At 44.3% G+C, this 15,304-nt stretch overlaps 1 non-coding gene across 1 annotated transcript; it reads left to right on the top strand.

The window, feature by feature from the left end:
• The first annotated feature begins 9,655 nt into the window (after window positions 1–9,655).
• trnas-gcu (transfer RNA serine (anticodon GCU)) lies at window positions 9,656–9,737 on the top strand. The gene has a single exon. It is a non-coding gene; the product is annotated as a tRNA-Ser (tRNA).
• The last annotated feature ends 5,567 nt before the right edge of the window (window positions 9,738–15,304 follow it).

Genomic DNA, 15,304 nt, shown 5'->3' with positions numbered 1-15,304 from the left:
ATTTGAACGAAAATTGAGCAGGGGTGTTTACCCCATGACGTAACACGAGTTTCTGCGTTTGCTTTGTTGTTCACCTCATTTGTGTGTTTTCCATCATTGAGGATTTTGAAGTTGTCCCCTCTATAGAAAAGGCTCGTGCTTTTGCAACATTGTACAAAAAATGCAGTACGATAACAGCCGATGCTGATTCAGTCTACTTATCCAGATATTGACCCCTGGAAACAGCACTGTGCACTCTCCTCGAGTCTGGAAAACAGCTTCCTCACATATATTGTTATATTCTCGCTCTCATGGCGCTTTTCATTCCATCAGCTCCTGTTTTTCACGGAATCCTATTCAATCGATCTTGTCATGTGTCATTTCTTTCCATGTGATCAGATCTTGTGAACAGAATATCACAGTGGGAGTGCCCTGGTCCCATAACCCAGAAGTCAGACCATACTCAGGGAACCGTATTCTGCTCTTGATCATTTCATGAACACCAGGGAGAAATATCTACGCTCTTCAAAATTTAATCACCTGTTTTAAGAAGCAAGATAAACAGTTCCTGCTTCTGCTTTTGTTGCCACACGGACCAAGAGTGTAAATGCTGGAACCAGTCGAGACTGTCCGCTCTCCCACATCCAATTTATCCCCAGGTTGTGTCAAGATGATGGTCTGAATCGCTTCCTTCTCTTCCCTGTCACTCTAGGATGATGTGAGCTGTGAAATCTTTGATTTGAATGGAGGCAACGTGGAAAAATGTATACACAGCAGGTGCGTGAGCGATGGGACTCGCTGCAGTAACATCCCATGCTGATTCAGACAGCAGAAGCCTCCCTGTGACTTCGAGAAGTACAGACACTGTTCCTGAATAATGGGGAGAGATTCACTCTTTCCTCGCAGTTCGGCATTTTCTCGCTCTCTCAGGTGGCATTATTTGGACAATGGTTCCAAAAAGAAGATGATTTCTTGTGCATGCACGATCTCCCTTTTCTACACCTTTCCAGAATTCCCATACTTCCCACTCCCGCCAGACCCCTACCCCGCTACACAAACCCGTGTTTGATAGGGAGCTGAAGACCGCGTTCAAGCTGCTCGACACTAATACTGCGTGACAATGGAGGATGAGTTCGTCCAGTTCTCAATGAAGACCGCCCTGTTCCAGGAAAGCAGCTAGCACAGCTTCCTGGGAGAAGCGAGTCAGAATGGAAAGGAGCTGTTATTAAAACTCTGTGCTTCTTTCACTCCGAAACAGCAGAAATAGCCTTAGTTAACCAACAAACTCACCTGATTTCTGGGTACCACATCTGGCGCCGTTCTGGCTCGTTTGTCTCGGTTGTGACATTGCTTCAGACAGGTGACATATGTGCGAGAGCTCTCGCGTTCACATTGCGGATGACCCTTGGAATTTTGCACACTACTTCATTTTTGACTGTGAAGATATGATTTCGATGAGATCGGTTTCAAATAAAGATTCCAAAGCTTGAAAACATACACAAGCAAGTTCAAGAACCGCTTCTTCTCGGCCGTTGCTGCTCTGAGAAATGGATTGTCGAACTTGAAATAATGCTGATCTTGCCAATGTGGATTTTGCTGAGCGCACGTCCGATACGGAGTAACCTGAATTCCTAAGTCTGGCCAAATTATGGTTTCCTCACGCTGTGATCTGCATGTCCTTGATGACTATGATCCGACTTTACCATCGCAAACAACGCTTTCCACTGTACTTAGGTCCATGTGACAATCAATCAATCAAAACACAGTCATTTCCTCATTGCGTGGAGCCAGCAGAGCGAAGGTGGGCTGCATGTCCTCAGTCTGCAGTGTGGCACATTTTGTGATTCTGATTGAAATTGCAGATAAAACAGCAGAATTGGGCAAGTTACACGGTGGTTATATTGACACAGCCGGGACACATCTGTGCCACAGTGTATCACACAATAACAGTGAAGATATTTTAACGTCATCCTCGTAGGTACATGCTACAAAAACCTGAAGACTACGGGAAACCGCTGTGGTCAGCGATAACAGAGCGGAGAGAGGGATCGTGGTGGGCGCATAATCCAGAAATTAATGAATGAAAAGCATCCTCTGCTCGATGACTATTCCAGCTTTCAGTGTGTGTACTACCACCGCCAGTGTTTCGCTATAACAGTGCTCCATTCTTCGCATTACATATTGATGAGACATATGCGTCCTGTCACTCAATGGCATCTGAAAGAGATACACCCGCCACATTTATACATTTGAGGAAACACACGTTTGAAGTTATGGAAGATTTTTTTGCTGTTCTCTGTCGGTCTGTTATAACCTGATTCACAAAGTCACTTGACTGAGTTGGGAATACACTGGCGAAGTTGAGAGAAATCAGTTGTGGTGTGGACCGTGCCCCTGACTCCTTGCAGTTATTCCCCACGCTGTGTCACACAGCAGGGTGCTCTGGTGAAATGAACAGCCGTGAATGACATGTGGTTCAGTCTGTCGGAGACAGCATTTCGAGTCAGATACAGTTCCTTATTATTAGGACAAGCAGCACCGATGATGAATAACCTCAGAGAGAAGCAAGCGATAGAGATTTGCCGTGGACTCGATGGGCTGAACGGCTTCTGTCGGTACGTGAATGACGTCACACGTCTCAGCCGTCCCTCTCCCTGTCTCTGTGACAGAGGCGCTGAGGGTGAAATAATGGCTCATTTTTAATCCTCCCTTCCGCTTTGGACTGCCTGCAGCCCCGCAGTTCCTGGCTGTGTGGATGTTTCTCAGTGAGTGAGGGTTTCATTCGGAGTAGCTTCATCTGGGACAGTTGGGACTCAGATGTTAACTGATGCCCGATTGCAGCAAAGAAACCGACGCCTCTGAAACAAAAGCCTTTCCGCTGGATTGTTCTGTGAAGATTGATTCTGAACATCAAATGGGCAGCACAAAAATGCACTGATTTGAACTTTACTGAAGTTGCTAATTTCCAGCGGCGCTCGTGTAGCTGGCTGTGCCCGTGAGAGGAAGCTTCCGAGCATATCCGGACTTACATCATCTCATAATGCCTGAAAGTGGAGGGAAATGGCTGAATACTCTGCCAATAGAGACAGCTCAGTCCCCGAGGATGGGATAAACAGCACCGTCCCGCGTGGGGACATTCTGCAGATCAGACACAGTCCACTTTATCATTCAGATCATACCAGAGTGAGAGCGCTCGAGAAGGCCAATCGGTCACTCGTACCTGTGCCAACTCGGAAGTTGCAAAAGATTGGTGAAAGTGGAAAGTGGATTTGTTCACGTTTCAAGTGTTTCCGTGAAGCAGGAAGCAGAAGAAGATACACAGTGAAGCGATTGACATCTGACTACAGGAGCAGCAAAGAAGTTGTACAGCGCAGAGGAGAGCTTTGAAGTATTGAATTCTGGTTGATAGGATGATCATGCTTTCACTAGGCCACGCTGCTACAGAAGAAACTATGTCAGTGTCTCTCAACATTGTGATGTCACAGGCAAAATCGCCGTTAGACTGCAGCAAATTCCTTTTTCCAATGTGAGGGCAGTCCATTTGTAAAGGTTTAGCTTATAAATCGAATAAATTCACATTTCTAATTCCACTGCACCTCAGTGTGTTGTACTGTCTCTTTTCCACTTTACCTGTCATTGTGCCTGCACTGAAGTTGATTTTCTCCTGCTGCGAGTCTTTTACAGTCTGGGTGAGGTGCGGCAGTTGTACTGACCCATCTTCTGACAGAATTTTCTACTTCACTTCAGCCCGCCCTAACTTCGCTATCTGATACCATTCTCATTGTTTAGATGTTAATCGCTCGTCTCAGATCCAGCCTGCCCTCACCCAAAATAAATGGAAAACTCAGTCACACTGTGATCACTGCAATCGAGGGATGTATTCACTCTAAGATCATTGATAATTCCAAGGATACATTTCGGACTGCAGATGCTGAAGATGGTAGAGTGATATTGGAAAAGCACAGCAGATCAGTCAGCATTCGAGGAGCAGGAGAATTCAGGTTTCAGGCCTAAGCCCTTCATCAGGAATAAAGCTTGTGAGTCGGGGCTGAGAGATAAATGGAAATGGTGTGGGGTTAAGGGGAAATAGCTGGAAAGTAATAAATGGATGAATAGGAGGGAGAAGAAAATAGGTCAGAAATGGCAGTGATTGAATGGGTCGAGAGGGCGGTGGCGAGTTGAAGGCTTGTGCTTGGGGGAGGGGAAATGAGGTAACTCTTCAAATTCACATTTATCCCGTGTGGTGTTAGGGTCCCAAGCTGGAATGGGTGGCATCCCTCCTCCAGGCGTTGTGTGGTAACGGTTTGGCAGTGAAGGAGGTCCAGGACCTGTATGTCTTTGATGGGGTAGGAGGGGGAGTTGAAGTGGTCAGCCACGGGACGGTGAAGTTAGTGGGTGCGGGTATCCCAGAGATATTCTCTGAAATGACCTGCAAGAAGATGTCCTGTCTCCCTGATGTAGAGGAGACCACACTAGGCGCAACGGATTCAGTAGATGACATTGGTAGCTGTACAGGTGAATTTCTAATGGATGTGGAATGATCAATTTGGGCCTTGGCTGAGGTGAGGGGAGTGGTGTGGGTGCTTGTTTCACCCTTCCTTTGGTGGCAGTGAAAGGTGCCAGGAGAGGGTTATGGGCTGGTGGGGGGATGTGTGGACCTGAAGAGGAGGTCATGGAGGGAATGGTCTTTACAGAATGTTGGCAGTGCTGGGCAGCGAAATATATCTCTGGTGATGGAGTCTGATTGGAGGTGGCATCAGTGGCAAAATATGATGCGTTTATGCGGAGTTTGATGGGGTGTAAGTTGAGCATCAGGTGCTTCTGTCTTTGTTGCGTTGAGAGGGGTGGCTTCAAGGGTGGTGTTGTGTGAAATGGAGGTGATGAACTCGAGGACGCTGTCAACCACGTGGGAAAGCAATTTGTGATCGTGGAAGAAGGAGACCAACTGGCTCTTTCTGAGGTGTAATTGGTCATCCTAGGAACAGATGCGCTGGAGGTGGAGGAATTGGGAATAAAGAATGGCGTTCTTACACGAGATAGGGTTGGAGGAGATGTAGTCTAGATACCTGTGGGAGTCGGTGGGCTTGTAGTACATGTCTGTAATTAGTCAGTCGCCAGAGTCGGTGATGGAGAGATCCAGGAAGGTGAGGGAAGTAGCCAAGATGATCTGGATAAATTTGAGGTCGGAGTGGAAGGTGTTGGCAAAGTTGGTGAGCTATTCAACCTCCTCGTTGGAGCACTTAGTGGCCCCAAACATTCATCAATGTAGCTGAGGAACAGGTGGAGGATGGTACCTGTGTAATCGCGAAAGATGGACAGTTCCGTGTATCTGACAAACAGACAGGCATAGCTAGGTCCTATGCGGGTGCCCATGGCTACCAGATTCGATGGAGGGAGTGGGAGAATTGGAAAGAGAAGTTGTTGATTGTGAGGACCAGTTCAGCCAGGGGGATGGGGATGTCGGTGGAAAGGTACTGGTTGGGATGGTGTGAGAATAAGAAAAGGAAGGCTTCCAGAATTCTGACATGACATATGGATTTGTATAGGGACTGGATGTCCATGGTGAAGGTGACGCGTTGTGGGCCAGGGAAACGAAATCCTTGGAGGAGGTGAAGTGCATAGGTGTGTCACGAATGGAAGTGGGCATTTCCTGAACTAGGGAGAGAGGATTGTGGAGAGGTAGGAAGAGATGATTCGGATGGGACAGGCTCAGGATGAGACAATAGGTCGACTGGGGCAGTCAGGTTTGTGAATCTTAGGAAGAAGGTAGTATCGGGGAGTGCGCGGTTCACGGACAATGAGGTTGAAGGTTGTGGATGGGAGATGCCCAAAGGTGATGAGATTGTGGATGGTCTGGGAAAATGATGGTTTGGTGAGGGGAGGAGAGTTTGTGATCGTGGTCTGTAGGAGGAGGTGTCTGCGAGTTGGCACCTGGCTTCAGCTTTGTTCCTCTGCCCGACTCACAAGCCTAATTCCTAATGAATGGCTTATGCCTAAATCGTCCATTCTCCTGCTCCTCAGATGTTGCCTGACCTGCTGTCCTTTTCCAGTACAACACTCTCCACTCATTCATTATTACTGTCTCATTTCACACTACCAGGTCCATGCTGTCTGTTTGATTCTAATGAGCACTGTTCTCATGGACTGCGACAAAATCTGCCAATCTGAAACAAAAACAGAAATTGCTGGAAAATCACAGGTGTGCTGGCAGCATCTCTGCAGATGAATCACAATTAACGTTTCACATCCATTGGGTCAGTCTCTCCACAGATGCTGCCAGACGTCCTGAAATATTTCAGAAACGACTGTTTTTGTTTGATTTTCAACATCAGCAATTTTTTCATTTTTGTTTTCTTATTTTCTGCCAATATGATTTGGCTAAAGATTACGTTAAATGTTTTAAATATGACTGATGGAATGGCCAGGTTCCACCAGCCGGCTCCTTTTATTTGGTTCACGTGACCAATGCCTTTCCACTCGGTCACCGCGCCCTACAGCTGCACTGCACATAAATTGACAAAATTGTGGCATTCTCTCGGATTGGTAATCAGGAGCGAGATTGATTGAAATTTTTGAAAACTTAAGATAAACTGATAAAATACGGGATATAAAACGGGAAACTGAAAGGGAAAGAGAGAACAGCGCATGATAATTTTTTCACAAAACTGAAATGTAATGGCTCAAGATTCAGAAAGTGCTTCCATCCACAGACATACCACAATATGGAATGGAATGTTTGGGACAATGAATGCAAGCAGATTGCAAAATCTTCGTTTTCAAGTCTTGCTGCAACTGTGTTGGTTATAATGAACGCACACATGGGTTTCAGTGCTGTAATGATCTCCTAAAATGGAAAAGGAAATCCTTGCCTTCGAGGATATGTGGGGAATGTTCACTGATTCATCCCAGTAATGGCAGGACTGTCCTCTGGAAGCGTATGAGTAGAATCTTTCAATGTTCCAGGGAGTTTCGAATGAGTGGTGAAGGGAATGTCTCCATTCACAAATCAATCATTCAATAGAATTCAATACAGGGACCCATGAAATTATGAACAAATTGAACAAGAACACGGAATACGATACACAATAGGTACGACCATTACTATATGAAAACTGTTGATTTCAGATCCACGGTGGCCTTTGGTGATGGCATTTCCTGTCCAGAACCAGTCTGCACAGGAATGACGGGAGACACACTATGAAGGATTTGAACTTCAGTCGCCTTTTAGAAATAGCTGGGACTGACTCAGGACACGGGGATTTAGAGATGTTGTCCTTACAAACCTTTCAGACATTCCGTGGAAGAATAAAGGAAGTGATAGATAATTTTCGTCTCCATGGAGACGATGTTCATGAACTGGATAGATAGTAATTTACCTTATTGGAGTTTATAAATAGAGGCGTCATATTTAAAAAGCAAAAATTTCATAGTGTAACGGTAAAATCGTTTGGATACACTCAGTGGGAACATTGTGTGTAATCCTTGTCCTCATTCTCCACCAAAAACATGTGAAGAAGTTAGAAAGAGCACAGACACTGTTTCCTGGATAGCAAGATAGTAGAAAGCCAAGTGACGTTGTTCACTGAGACATAAAAATATCAGAAAGGATACAAGCGGGATGATAGAAAGAATGAAGGGGTTTATTCACGAGATTTGGAAATGCTGGAGCAGAAACACGCAAGTTCGATGTAAACAAATGAGATTTTCACATAACGCGAGGTTTGAATGAGTAAATTGGGGAAATTCCCTCTTTCGAGTGAAGCAATAACTGTCCTTTGAGCTTGAAAACCATTAGGGAATGATTAAGAAAAGTTTGGATGAGAGTTTCTTCCACTCAATAGAGTTATTTAAATCGTGAACGACTTTCCAAAAATAAAACGTAGAAGCTGACTTCAGAGTGTTTTAAAAGATACACGAACAAACGTACAAGGAGAGAATTTATCATTGAGTGAAAGTCAGGGTGGTTGCGTAGCAATTTCGAATTTGGTTGACTTCAGACACAAAGACATTTCATGAACCCGTACAACTGAATAAGACTCAGTGTAACATGTTCATGGATTGGTAAGTTGTGGCGTATTATTCAAGGTGAACCTCTGTAAATGGAGCTGATGTCATAAAATAATGGCAGACGGAAGTGATATCCTAATGAGTAGAAATTGAATCGTCACTTGGAGACGCAACACCTACGTTAAAGACTTGACCACATTCACATGATGTTATGTACATTTCGTACATTCTTAACTCCACCCAAGAAATCCACCAAGAAGACTCTGTCCTTTTGTATTGTTAACCCTCTGTACTTCTCTGCAGCATGCCACTGAAGATAAAATATGCTCAGACCAAAATTCAGTTCAATACAAAATTCAAACGGTCCTATGTGATTTCTGTTTTTATTATTGCAATAACCTTTGTGAGTTTGCAAAAAAACTGTGTAACATGAAACCAGTTCAACATCTATTTTCCCGGAATTTAACGCAGTGCACATGGGAAACGTTATCCATCTGCTAAAAAATCACCTTCGGCTCTCTCTCCACATACGTCTCTTCACGTTTTAGATATTTTCAGTATGTTTGTAGATCAAGGAGTCATTATCCAGAAAAGGTTGTTTCTCAATCCACAAACACGGGTATTTTCTCATAAACTTAGCTTTGCTCAATATCACCTTCTGTCCGTACTCCTCAACACAACGACAAATTGAAGCTGCTCCATGTGAGGGTCAAAATTCAAACTTCGGCACAGCACAGCCCACTATACTGAAACAGAGATACTGTGCACTGGTCACCTTCAGCACAGGAGCAACACATTAATGCTGACCTCAACAATCCTGGTTTTACCTTAACGTTTGGGAAACCGAGTTTCTCTGATTCCATGGCTAGTAACGGGGATTATATGATCATCTTCACCAGTGGTTCTGTCCCCGAGTGAGGAAAGTGGTGTGGTACGCATTGTAAAGATGTCAATTGATGAAATATACAATTCCATCTTTTGCCTTCACGAACTCATGAGCTTTTTATTTTGGTTTGCATCTGTAGAAATCTTAAAATCTTCATCTTGAACGGACTCAATGACAGATCTCCATTGTGTCTCTGGCATCAATTTTCAAAGTGTAAACCCCCTCTGAATCCTTCCACCGCAGTCCGCTGTTTGGGAAGTGTTCCTGTTGTGGGAAATGCACTTCCCCGTGCGTCACGTGCTGCTCCCATCATGCGCTGTGGCACTACACTCATTTTCCTTCTGACACTTGCTCACTGTGTTGCTGTGATCATACAGTGACTTGGTGTCGCACGGCTCAGGAAATTGATACAGATCAAGGTTTTTGCATTGTTGAATTCAGTTGTCAGTTTAGCCATATTTTGGATTTTGAAATTGTCTGTTCTGTACACAAGTGGGTGTCAAAAACATCTGAGCGGAAATTAGGTCATCCGAATAATGACATTGGGCACTATGCACTCTCCTCCAGTCTGTTACATATTCATTTCCTCATTTTTGTTCAGATCACTGTGTGCATAGTGTGGCAGTGGGAGTGCACTTGGCCCACAACCCAGGGGTCAGACCATCATCTTGGAACCGTACTGTGTTATTTCTCATTTCACCAACACCAGGGAGAAATGTCTGCTGCTCTGCATAATTTATGCATTTCAATTATTGATAAGGTCATAGCCTACACTATGTCTGTGACGAGGTGGCCGAGAGGTTAAGGCGATGGACTGCTAATCCATTGTGCTTTGCACGCGTGGGTTCGAATCCCACTCTCGTCGCTGCTATCAATGGCTTTCAATGGTGCTGTTTTCAGATGATTGAAACTGGAAGTCCAATTGTCAGTTTGTATGTATTGACGCGATTTCAAAACCTCAACGAATAGTTGGTGCCTTTTAACTAAACTGCATTGAAATGGAGGTTGCTTTGGGATAGTCAGTGCTGAGAACGTTTTTTCGTATGAAAGACATCCAGGAAAATCAAATACTGAGAGCTGCGAAGTGCATGTCATGCAAAGGGATCTTAATGAATGTTTTGTCAGATGAAATCTGGAGGAGGTTGAGTAGAAGTAATGCATCCTGGTGAGAAGAGCACAGCGAGACAGCACAAAATAATGGAGATATTTCAAAAGGGGCAAGGCGTGGGTTTAGGGGCACTGAGAACTAGCTGTAAACGCACAGTGGAGAATTGCCAATGTGGGTGCCGTGCATGGGCACGGAAAGATTTACACATTGGTCTCGCCCTCGCCCCTTGCTCTCGCCATTGATGAATGCTGGAAATAAGGCACAGATAAACACAAGATGTGGGAAACAAGCTCCCTCTCGTTATGCACACACTGGATGCATCACATTGAACCATGAACAACTGGAGAAATCAGCATGTTACCTGTAGGGAGTGAAACTAAACCGTGGATCAATAACCGCAGATTCATGCAACATAAACATGAAAAATGATTTAAAATGTCGGGTGTAGGTTTGCTCGCTGAGCTGTAGCTTTGATATTCAGACGTTTCATTACTTGGCTAGATAACATCAAGATCAGTGGCGACCTCCAAGTGAAGTGAAGCTGTCGTCTCCTGCTTTCTATTTATATCTTTCTCCTCGATGGGGTTCCTGGGGTTTGTGGTGATGTCATTTCCTGTTCGTCTTCTGAGGGGTTGACAGATGGCATGTAGATCTATGTATTTATTTATGGCATTGTGGTTGGAGTGCCAGGCCTCTAGGAATTCTATGGGGTGTCTTTGCTTAGCCTGTCCCAGGATAGATGTGTTGTCCCAGTCGAAATGCTGGTATTTTTAATCCGTGTGTAGGGCTACGAGGGAGAGAAGGCCGTGTCTTTTTGTGGCCAGCTGGTGTTCGTATATCCTGGTGGCTAAATTTCTTCCTGTTTGTCTTACATAGTGTTTGTGGCAGTCCTTGCATGGAATTTTGTAGATGACGTTGTTTTTGTCCATGGGTTGTACTGGGTCTTTTAAGTTTGTTAGTTTTTGTTTGAGAGTCTTGGTCGGTTTGTGTGCTACTGAGATTCCGAGGGGTCTTAGTAGTCTGGCTGTCATTTCTGAAACTTCTTTGATGTATGGTAAGGTGGTTAGGGTTTCTGGCTGTGTTTGGTCTGCTTGTCGTGGTTTGTTCTTGAGGAATCTGCGCACTGTATTTTTTGAGTATCTGTTCTTCTCGAATATGTTGTATAGGTGGTTCGCCTGTGTCTTCAGAAGTTCGTCTGTGCTGCAGTGTGTGGTGGCTCGTTGGAATAGTGTTCTTATACAGCTTCGTTTGTGTGTGTTGGGATGGTTGCTGGTGTAGTTAAGTATTTGCTCAGTGTTTGTCGGTTTTCTGTATACGCAGGTTTGTAGTTCTCCGTTGTCCTTTCTTTCTACTGTGACGTTCAGGGATGCGAGTTTGTTGTCGGTTTCTTCCTCCTTGGTGAACTTTATACCTGTGAGGGTGTTGTTGATGATGTAAAATGTCTTATTACCTTGTTTCGTTTTGGGTACCGTCGACACCACGAACGGTCGGTTAAAGTTCAGATGATCTTCCAAAAGATCGCGCATATTGACATATTGGAATTATGTCACTGCAGATATGTTTCCCCTCAAAAATGAGTGAATTACCGTGTGTTTAGAGCACGGAAATGGGTCCCTTCATCTCATTTCCCAGCACTTGGTCTGTAAAACTGTAAGGTCTGACGTTTCACCTGAATGCTAATTTCTCTGGAAAGTTTTAATCTCGTAAAACATAATAAGTGGGATTTAAGTTTGATATGGGAACTGAACCCCATTTTTACCCATAGACTGAAGCACGCAGACACATTTCCCCAAGTGTGACACAGGCCTCGCGTGAAAACAAGCAGAAAGTAAGATTTCACCGACTGGTCTGATGTTGTCCCATTTCAGAGTTCAACACCAATGTCTGGTTACAGCAAAGAAAGGAAGCATTCAGCCCCTCCCATCCCAGTGTTCTTTGCCCATTGTTTCCCCATGACTCTGTAGTTTATACTGCCTCACCTCGTTCTTGCTGCCAAACTTGATCACTCCTCACACCCGCTATTTCCTGTCCAGCCGAACGGTTTGCCTCAAGTTCTTGGAATGAAAAACAGGAATGGCCTATTTCAAGCACTTTTCTAGTTTTCACGGACATTGATATCACCACTGAGCAAGCACATTGCCAGCTCAGAGAGAAGGTCTCATCCTTTAGAAACTGAAATACAAAGATGATTGGATATCCTCAGTATTGTAAACCAACCAACAAGACCGGAATAGGGCCGAGGGGATCACGCACAGAAGGATGGGAGAATAGAATGGCGAATCTCATGGTGTCCAGGGTGATTTTAACAGAAATCTTCCCTGGTAGAATAGTGATGAGGATTCAGTGATTTCACTGTCATGGCTTGTTAAAGGTTAACGTTTACAGTAATCAATATGAAATACTGCCTGATATTTTGAAGCAGAATGATGTTGTGCAGCAGACAGAATCGTTTCCCTGCATGACCTAATAAGAGAGCTCAGAAGAGCCAGGAGGAGACATGAGAGCCAGGAGGAGACATTAGAGATTGTTGGCGGATAGGATCAGGGTTAACCCTAAGGCTTTCCATAGGTATGTCAGGAATAAAAGAATGGCGAGAGTTAAATTAGGGCCAATCAAGAATAATAGTGGGAAGTTGTGTGTGGAGTCAGAGGACACATGGGAAACACTAAATAAATATTTGTCGACAGTGTTCACTATCGAAAATAAAAATGTTGGCGAGGAAGATATAGAGATACTTGCATCTAGACTCGAAGAGATTGAGGTTCACAAGGAAGAGGTATTAGAAATACTGCAGAGTGTGAAAATAGACAAGTCCTGTGGGCCGGATGGGATCTATTCTAGGATCCTCTGGGAAGCAAAGGAAGAGATTGCCGAGCCTGTGCCATTGATCTAGGAATCATTATTGTCTACAGGAATAGTGCCTGAGGACTGGAGGATAGCAAATGTGGTTCCCTTGTCAAGAAGGGTAGTGGAGACAACCCTGGTAATTACAGACCAGTGAGTCTCACTTCAGTTGTTGGTAAAGCGTTGGAAAAGGTTCTAAGAGATAGGATTTATAATCATCTAGAAAAGAATATTCTGATCAGGGACAGTCAACACGGCTTTGTAAAGGGAAGGTCGTGCCTAACGAATCTTATGGGTTTTTTGACAAAGTGACCAAGCAGGTGGATGAGAGTAAGCAGGTTGATGTGCTGCACATGGATTTCAGCAAGGTTTTCGATAAGGTTCCCCACAGTCGGCTATTATACAAAATACGGAGGAATGGAATTGTGGGAGACATAGCAGGTTGGATCAGTAATTGACTTGCTGAAAGAAAACAGAGTGTTGTAGTTGATGCAATATGTTCATCTTGGTGTCCAGTTACTAGCGGGATTCCGCAAGGATCGCTGTGGGGTCCAGGGCTATTCGTCATTTTTATAAATGACCTGGATGAGGGCTTAGAAGGGTGGGTTAGTAAATTTGCGGACAACATTACGGTCGGTGGAGTTGTGCACAGTGACGAAGGATGTCGTAGGTTGCAGAGAGACATAGATAGGATGCAGAGCTGGGCTGAGTGGTGGCAAATGGAGTTGAATGTGGACAGGTGTGAGGTGATATACTTTGGACGGAGTAATCGGAATGCAAAGTACTGGGCTAATGGTAAGATTATTGGTAGTGCAGATGAGCAGAGAGATCTCGGTGTCCATGTACACAGATCCCTGAAAGTTGCCACCCAGATTGACAGGGTTGTTAAGAAGGAAAACAGTGATTTGGCCTTTATTAATAGAGGGATTGAGTTCTGGAATCAGAAGGTTATGCTGCAGCTGTACAAAGATCTGGTACGGCCACATTTGAAGTGTTGTCAACAGTTCTGGTCACCGCATTATAAGAAGGATGTTGATGCTTTGGAAAGGGTGCAGAGGGAATTTTCTAGCATGTTGCCTGATATCGAAGGAACGTATTACGAGGAAAGACTGAGGGCCTTGAGGCTGTCCTCGTTTGAGAGAAGACTGAAAGGTGACTAAAAAGAGGCATACAAGATAATCAGAGGTTAAGATAGGGTGAACAGGGAGAGTCATTTTCCAAGTATGGGGACGGCAAACACGAGGGTCATATCTTTAAAGTGAGGGGAGGTAGGTACAAGACAGAAGTCAGAGGTAGTTTCTTTACTCAGAGAGTAGTTAGGGCATGGAATGCTTTGCCTGTAACGGTGGTAGATTCGCCAAGATTAAGTGCATTTAAGTCGTCATTGGAGAGGCATATGGACGTACATGGAATAGTGTAGATGGGATGGGCTTCAGATTAGTATGACAGGGCGGCACAACATCGAGGGCCGAAGGGCCTGTACTACGCTCTAATGTTCTATATGCTGCAGATCCACATCAGCAATGTCATCTGCAATTGCCTGACGTTCAATCAGTTTAAAACAAGAACGGACGGGGCGTCAGGAAAACGGAAGGGGAATAGTGGTTTGTGAGAGTTAACTACATGCCTCGTGGAGCCAGGTTCAATGTAGATAATGAATATCGCTTTTCCTGTTTACCTTGGTATACTGATCACTACGGATCAATGACCCAATATTGTCTGCTCTTTGTGTGCTGTTCTTTGTATATTTCACCTCGGTTCAGTGCTCCGGGGGAACACGCTTTTTTAAATTTTAAACATTTTACTCAGGTCGGTTTTGCAGCTTCATATTAAGGCCAACAATTTTAGGAACAGATAAACACCATTCAGACCATCAAGTCTGTTCCACTATTGAATGGTTTCATATCTGATCTGATAACCTTGAACTGCACTTTCTTGGCTTTCGCCATAATGCTTGATGTCTTTGCTGTTTGAAGATCTGCCGATCTCAGCCTCATTACACCTAATGACACTTCCTCAACAGCGGTCTGCTACAAGAAAGTCCACTGAAACAGAACTGTCTGAGAGAATAAATGCTTCTTCGTCTCTATTTTAATTGTGAGATCCGCATTCTAATACGAAGTTAAAAATCGCACAACACCAGGTCATAGTCCAACTGGTTTAATGGAAGCAATAGCGTTTGGAGAGCTGCTCCTTCATCAGGTGGCTGTGGAGTACACAGTGGTAAGGTACAGAATTTATAGCTAAAGGTTACAGTGTAATGTCACTGAAATTATACATTGGAAAAATACCTTGATTGCTTGTTAAGTCTTCCATCTGTTAGAATGACTATGTTAGGTTCATTTCTTTCTTATGTAAATCGAAAAAATTTCTTTTGACAGTAACATTCTCAGGTGGACTTTACCAATTAGTGTTAGCACAGGTAATATGTTGAAGGTGTGAGACCCTGTGTGCTGCGTCCATGCCATAATGTTTAGACT

The sequence above is a fragment of the Chiloscyllium punctatum genome, chromosome 13 (genome assembly GCF_047496795.1).
Source record: "Chiloscyllium punctatum isolate Juve2018m chromosome 13, sChiPun1.3, whole genome shotgun sequence".
NCBI classification, from domain to species: domain Eukaryota; kingdom Metazoa; phylum Chordata; class Chondrichthyes; order Orectolobiformes; family Hemiscylliidae; genus Chiloscyllium; species Chiloscyllium punctatum.
The sequence above is the reverse complement of the archived record's forward strand: the minus strand, read 5'-3'. Positions and strand labels throughout refer to the sequence as shown.